The following is a 5,494-nucleotide window of genomic DNA, read 5'->3' as shown; positions in this document are numbered from 1 at the left end:
TGTTACAAAATAATTTTATTATATGTATAATTTATATTGTAAAATATTTCTGAAGTTATAAAGTAAATAAATAAAACAATAAGTGCTCTCACTTTTTTTCTTTTCATTAATATTTAAATCACCATTTTATTGTCCAGAAAATTTTGCAATCTATTAGTCCATGATATAGACATGTCTCCATGGAATATTTCAGGATAAAAATTTAGCCAAATAACACATTTTACCTTAGGGGGAAAAAAAGCAGCACTTAATTTCCTCTGCACACATGTTAAGTTTATTCTTCATGGATGATTTAGAAGGGTTTCTTGTTGTGTATATTATATGGAAAAGACATTATTTGTAAATATGTGATAAGATTATATTGTAATATTGTACGCTTATTAGATTGGGATGTTATCAAGCTCTCACAGTTTCTAAAAGTGCATGGCAGCTGATGAGTGAGGATAGATGACAAAAGAGAAAAGTCAGTAGTTTGACTGTGGGAGATGATCAGATCATGCTTGAAATGGAAAGCTTCCCTGTTACTAGAACGGAACTGTGTCCTGAAAAGAAATAGTGTTCTTCTGTCCTGTTGGCCCCTCTGAACTGAATTAAAAGTAATGGATTTTAAAATTTATGCTTAATGAAAGAATAAAGCATCTGAAATTACTACAGCAAAGACAAAGATAAAGACAGCCAGAAGAATCACTAGGTAATTTTTGGAGAACCGTTTCCCCCCCACCATCAATTTACATTGCTATGGCTTTTATCTTATATATTGGATGTCAAAAGTCATTTTCCAGGGCATTCAGAAGTTGTTTAAGACTGTGTGTGTGTGTGTGTGTGTGTGTGTGTGTGTGTGTACTATCTGTGCCCAGTGAAAAAAGTAAACCATCTTTCTTGCTAGAAATGGTGGCCATTGTTTTTACTTTAGGTTGAACATATTTTGGTATTGGTGATAGGATTCTAGAGGACTCTTCCCTGGGTTTGGTGGGGTGGGAAGAACCATATAAGAAGTTATTCAGGGGCCGGGCGTAATGGCTCATACCTGTGGTCCCAGCACTTTGGGAGGCCAAGGCAGCGGATCACGAGGATGGGAGTTCAAGACCAGCCTGGCCAATATGGCAAAACCCTGTCTCTGCTAAAAATACAAAAAATTAGCCAGGCGTGGTGGCGGGCACCTGTGGTCCCAGCTGCTCAGGAGCCTGAGGCAGGAGAATTGCTTGAACCTGAGAGGCAGAGGTTGCAGTGAGCTGAGATCGCACTATTGCTCTCCAGCCTGGGCAACAGAGCAAGACTCCGACTCAAAAAAAACAAAAAAGAGACTCCGACTCAAAAAAAAAAAAAGAAGAAGAGTTGTTATTCAGGAGCACCAAGAGAAGTGGGGAGAGCTGGTAACAAAAGACACATAAAGCTTGCTTCTGACCAGGAAAAGGAGGTAATGTGGTAGAATCAAGGGCCAGAAAAAGATGGTATTTCCCTCCAAGGCCGTATGACTACCATGAGAGAAAACCCAGAATAGCAATGAGAGAAATAAGTGAAGAAGCGTGATTCCACTAAATAGTGGGACTGTTCTTAATCACAGGTTTTTGTAGACTTAAATAAAGAAACTGATCAGGGACCAGGTTCAAATCCACAGAAACTCAGTATGTAACTCATGCTATGCTAAGCAGCTTATTATTTAATCCTTACAGCTGTGCTTTTAAATGAATATTATTATTCCATTTTCAAGTATGGAAACTGAACTTCAGAGAAGTTGTGTAACTTGTCCAGAATTACATAGCTAGTAACTGGTGGAGTAAGGCTGTTAACCTCAACTGTATTTGACTTCAAACCTATGTTTTTATCATACATTATTATTCAAATTTGGGAAAGAAGGGACCCAATACAAAAGTAAAGACTGAGCTGGTTTTTTTTTTTTTTTTTTTTTTTAAGAAAATGTTTGTGGTTTTATTGTATCATGAGGCATTGAAACATCTGAACAAATCAGTGTCTGGGTGGTGAGGCAGCTGCTTTCTCCTTCCCTTCTGCCTTACTTAGGTCTTTCAAGGCATGCATGGTATAACCCAAACTTCTTCCTTCAGATGCAACTAGTCTAACATCCAAACATCGTGCACAACACCTGGGTGGCAGCACTGCACTATGCCCACTCCCACCATGGACCCGCTCCTTTGGCATGATATGTGGAGCATCTGGAGTGTGAATGGTACTGGAAAGAGGAGGGAGGAGGAAACAGCATGACTGCCTGGCTGGGAAGAGATCAGCCCAAGATGTGCAGGCCAAGCCTGAACATGTCATTGGCGCAAACCCAAGTCTTGTTGATGTTCTTCAACAGGAACATCTATCTGGTGGAACCCCATGATGGAGTCTCCATCCACCATAAGCTGGCCCACAACCATGCTGATGATGCAGCTGGTGTGGGCTGATGGTCCTGTGCTGTGATGCTGTGCTGGATTTTTTGGAAGGGATGACTAGACAACTTCTCCACAGTGGCAGCTTTCCCCTGGAATTGCCGTCCTTCCCACATGAGGCATGGCACATCAGTGTAAATTGCACCTAGTTGGGTTTTCTCATTATGAAATAACTGGTAGTAATGCTGAATGAAGCTGGATCAAATCTGCTCCCAGATTGGCTCATCTCCCATTCTGGAGCATCACCCAGCCTCATTGAGACCTGAAGGGTTGGCACAGTGGCAGCGTGACAACCCAGCACAGTCTGCCAAGACTGAGCTTCTTCAAAAACTATTTGTGAAAACTGCTGGGTGTGGTGGCTCACACCTGTAATCCCAGTGCTTTGAGAGGCCGAGGTGGGAGGATCACTTGAGGCCAGGAGTTCAAGACCAGCCTGAGCAGCATAGTGAGACCTTGTCTCTACAGAAAAGTAAAAATAAAAAAAATTAGCCAGGTGTGGCAGCACACACCTGTAGTCCCACCTGCTTGGGAGGCTGAGGCAGGAGGATTGCTCGGGCCCAGGAGTTCCAGGATGCAGTGAGCTATGATCACATGGCTGCACTTCAGCCTGGGCGACAGAGCAAGACCCAGGATCATTTGAAAACAAAAAGAAAAACTATTTGCAGAATCCGAATCATGTAGGAGGAGTCCCAAAAACAAATAATGAACTAGAAAATTAGTTTTATATAAAAAGAGAATGGAAGAGTTGGGGATACGCTTGGAGAATCAATAGCTAATAAAATGAGTTGAATAATATTATATTTTTGAATATTATGTTGTCTAAATTCTATGAAGCATCTTGGTGACAATAATGCTGTAGTTGTTCTATTACTAACTGAAGACAATATACAAGGAAGTGGATTTAAGTGAAAATAAGCAAACAAACAAAAAAAATCAAACAATTTGTTGCATGGGAGAATGTCTTGACCAGGGGACAATGAAAGGCTACTGTAGGCTACCTAAGGTATGTATCTACGATAGATATCTCTATTAGATGTGTCACTCCAAACATATTCTTCCTTAAGCTGTATTGGCCCTCAGAGATTCATTGCCTGACTCATACATGATAGTCAATAAACATTTTAGGAATGAATGTATGACTGGAGCCTTTTTCTCCCCATCCTGGAATCCATGAATATCTTGCTGAAAGAGATGATACCTGAAGAGTAGACCAATGTTTTGGATAGAATAACAGATTTTAAGAAGTCATGACTTTGTTAAAAGCTATAAAAAAGAAAATGAGTTGTCTGGCTTCCAGCCTTCTGCTTAGGTCAAAAGTCATGTCTCCTTTTGGTCATTTTTTCATGAAAAAAAAAAATATTATTAGCGTATGTTTTCTGAATTAAAAAAATTACTTTGCATCAAAATATGTCAATACATATTTAAATAACAATGTTTTAAAGTTTTCAGACAGTGTTTCTCTCAGGTCTTTGATTTTGTGAGCTATTTGGGTGATATACCATAATTATTTTTAGAATGGTTTCATTATGTTTATAGTTTTAAAAGGAAGCAGTCATAAAATTTGCCTTTGAGGTCTCCTAAAGATAAGAGTTTTCTTGAGGGAGCAAGACTTACATGACCTTTTGAGTTTTACAGGACAGTTCACTCAGAATTCTATGTGAAGTGGTAGTGAAGGACAGATAGATAGACAATTATTTGCCATTTTAATATCATATTTGAAGCATTCACCATTAGAAAGCATAGGAAAGTAAGTCAATTGTCTGTCCAACAAAGATCTAGATGAGCTAATGCATTTGCTGTAATATCTCAGAAAAGTTGAACTTTTGAAAGCTGATTCTTTCTTATTAGAACAATGAATAAAATTGAGAGAATTTGTAAGATTTTCATCCTCAGTGAACATAAGAGAGAAAATGTTTTTTACCTTACCTACTTAATAATGTATTAAGTTTTAGTAAAGCTTCTAGAAATTTAAGTTTGAAATTTGCACCTTTAATATGTTTAAGATAAATTGGTAAATAGTTCTCTATAGCTATGAAAACCTAACATGGAGTAATCCAAATTTCATCCTGATGTGTAGTGTTGGCGTGTGCACAATATGAATAATTCTCTGCTCTTATCTCAGTTATCAGTATATTCTCTCTCTCTACCTTTTAAAAGGCTAACCATTTTATAAATTCTAGCTGAAATAACTTCTCTTCCATGATACTTTCATCCCAGTCATGAGCTACAAGTGATTTTTCTTTACCCTAACCTCCAATATTATTTATTGCTTAAGACTCTTTGGTTATCATTTGCAGAAACCTACTAATGCTCTTTAAGTCAACAGTAGGAAATGTATTATTGTGATGCTGTGCTATCTTTCAAAATGTCAAAGTAGAAACTGTCTAGCCCTCAGAAGGCTACTATGAATTAGAACTAGACCCAGGAACCAAAATCAGAATAATAATATTATCAAAGATTTATGTTATTGTGTTAGTCTGCTTGGGCTGCCATTACAAAATGCTATAGACTGGGTGACTCAAACAACAGAAATTTATTTCTCACAGTTCTGGAGGCTGGGAAGTCTTAAGATCAAGGTGCCAGCCAATTTGGTTTCTGATGAGGGCTCTGTCTTCTCACTGTGTCCTCATATGTCCTTTCCCTGGTACGTGTGTGGGGAAAGAGATTACTCCCTTTCTCTTCATATAAGGTCATCAGTCCTATTGGATTAGCTGACTTTATGACTTCACTTAACCTTAATTTCTTTCTAAAAGCTGTCTCCAAATACAGTCACATTGAGGATTAGGGCTTCAACATATGAATTTGGGGGGTGAGGAGTTAGTTCTTGCAACACGATGAAGAAGTAACTGAAGCTGGGTAATTTATAAAGAAAACAGGTTTAATTGGCTCACAGTTCTGCAAGCTGTACAGGAAGCATGATGCTGGCATCTGCTTGGCTTCTGGTAAGGCCTCAGAAAGCTTACAGTCATGATGAAAGGCAAAGGGGAGCAGGTGCATCCTATGGTGAGAGAGGAAGCAAGGGGTGGAGGAGGTGCCACACTCTTTTAAACCAGGTCTTGCATTAACTCAGAGTGGGAGCTCACTTATGGGGAGGACAGCACCAA

The 5,494-nt window shown here is 38.9% G+C and overlaps 1 pseudogene; it reads right to left on the bottom strand.

The window, feature by feature from the left end:
- Positions 1-2,239: 2,239 nt before the first annotated feature.
- Positions 2,240-2,623, bottom strand: LOC108543639 (nuclear transport factor 2 pseudogene; annotated as a pseudogene).
- Between the last annotated feature and the right edge of the window lie 2,871 nt (positions 2,624-5,494).

Source organism: Rhinopithecus bieti, unplaced genomic scaffold (genome assembly GCF_001698545.2).
Source record: "Rhinopithecus bieti isolate Rb0 unplaced genomic scaffold, ASM169854v2 scaffold_23748, whole genome shotgun sequence".
NCBI classification, from domain to species: domain Eukaryota; kingdom Metazoa; phylum Chordata; class Mammalia; order Primates; family Cercopithecidae; genus Rhinopithecus; species Rhinopithecus bieti.
This window is presented reverse-complemented; position numbering and strand designations above follow the sequence as displayed.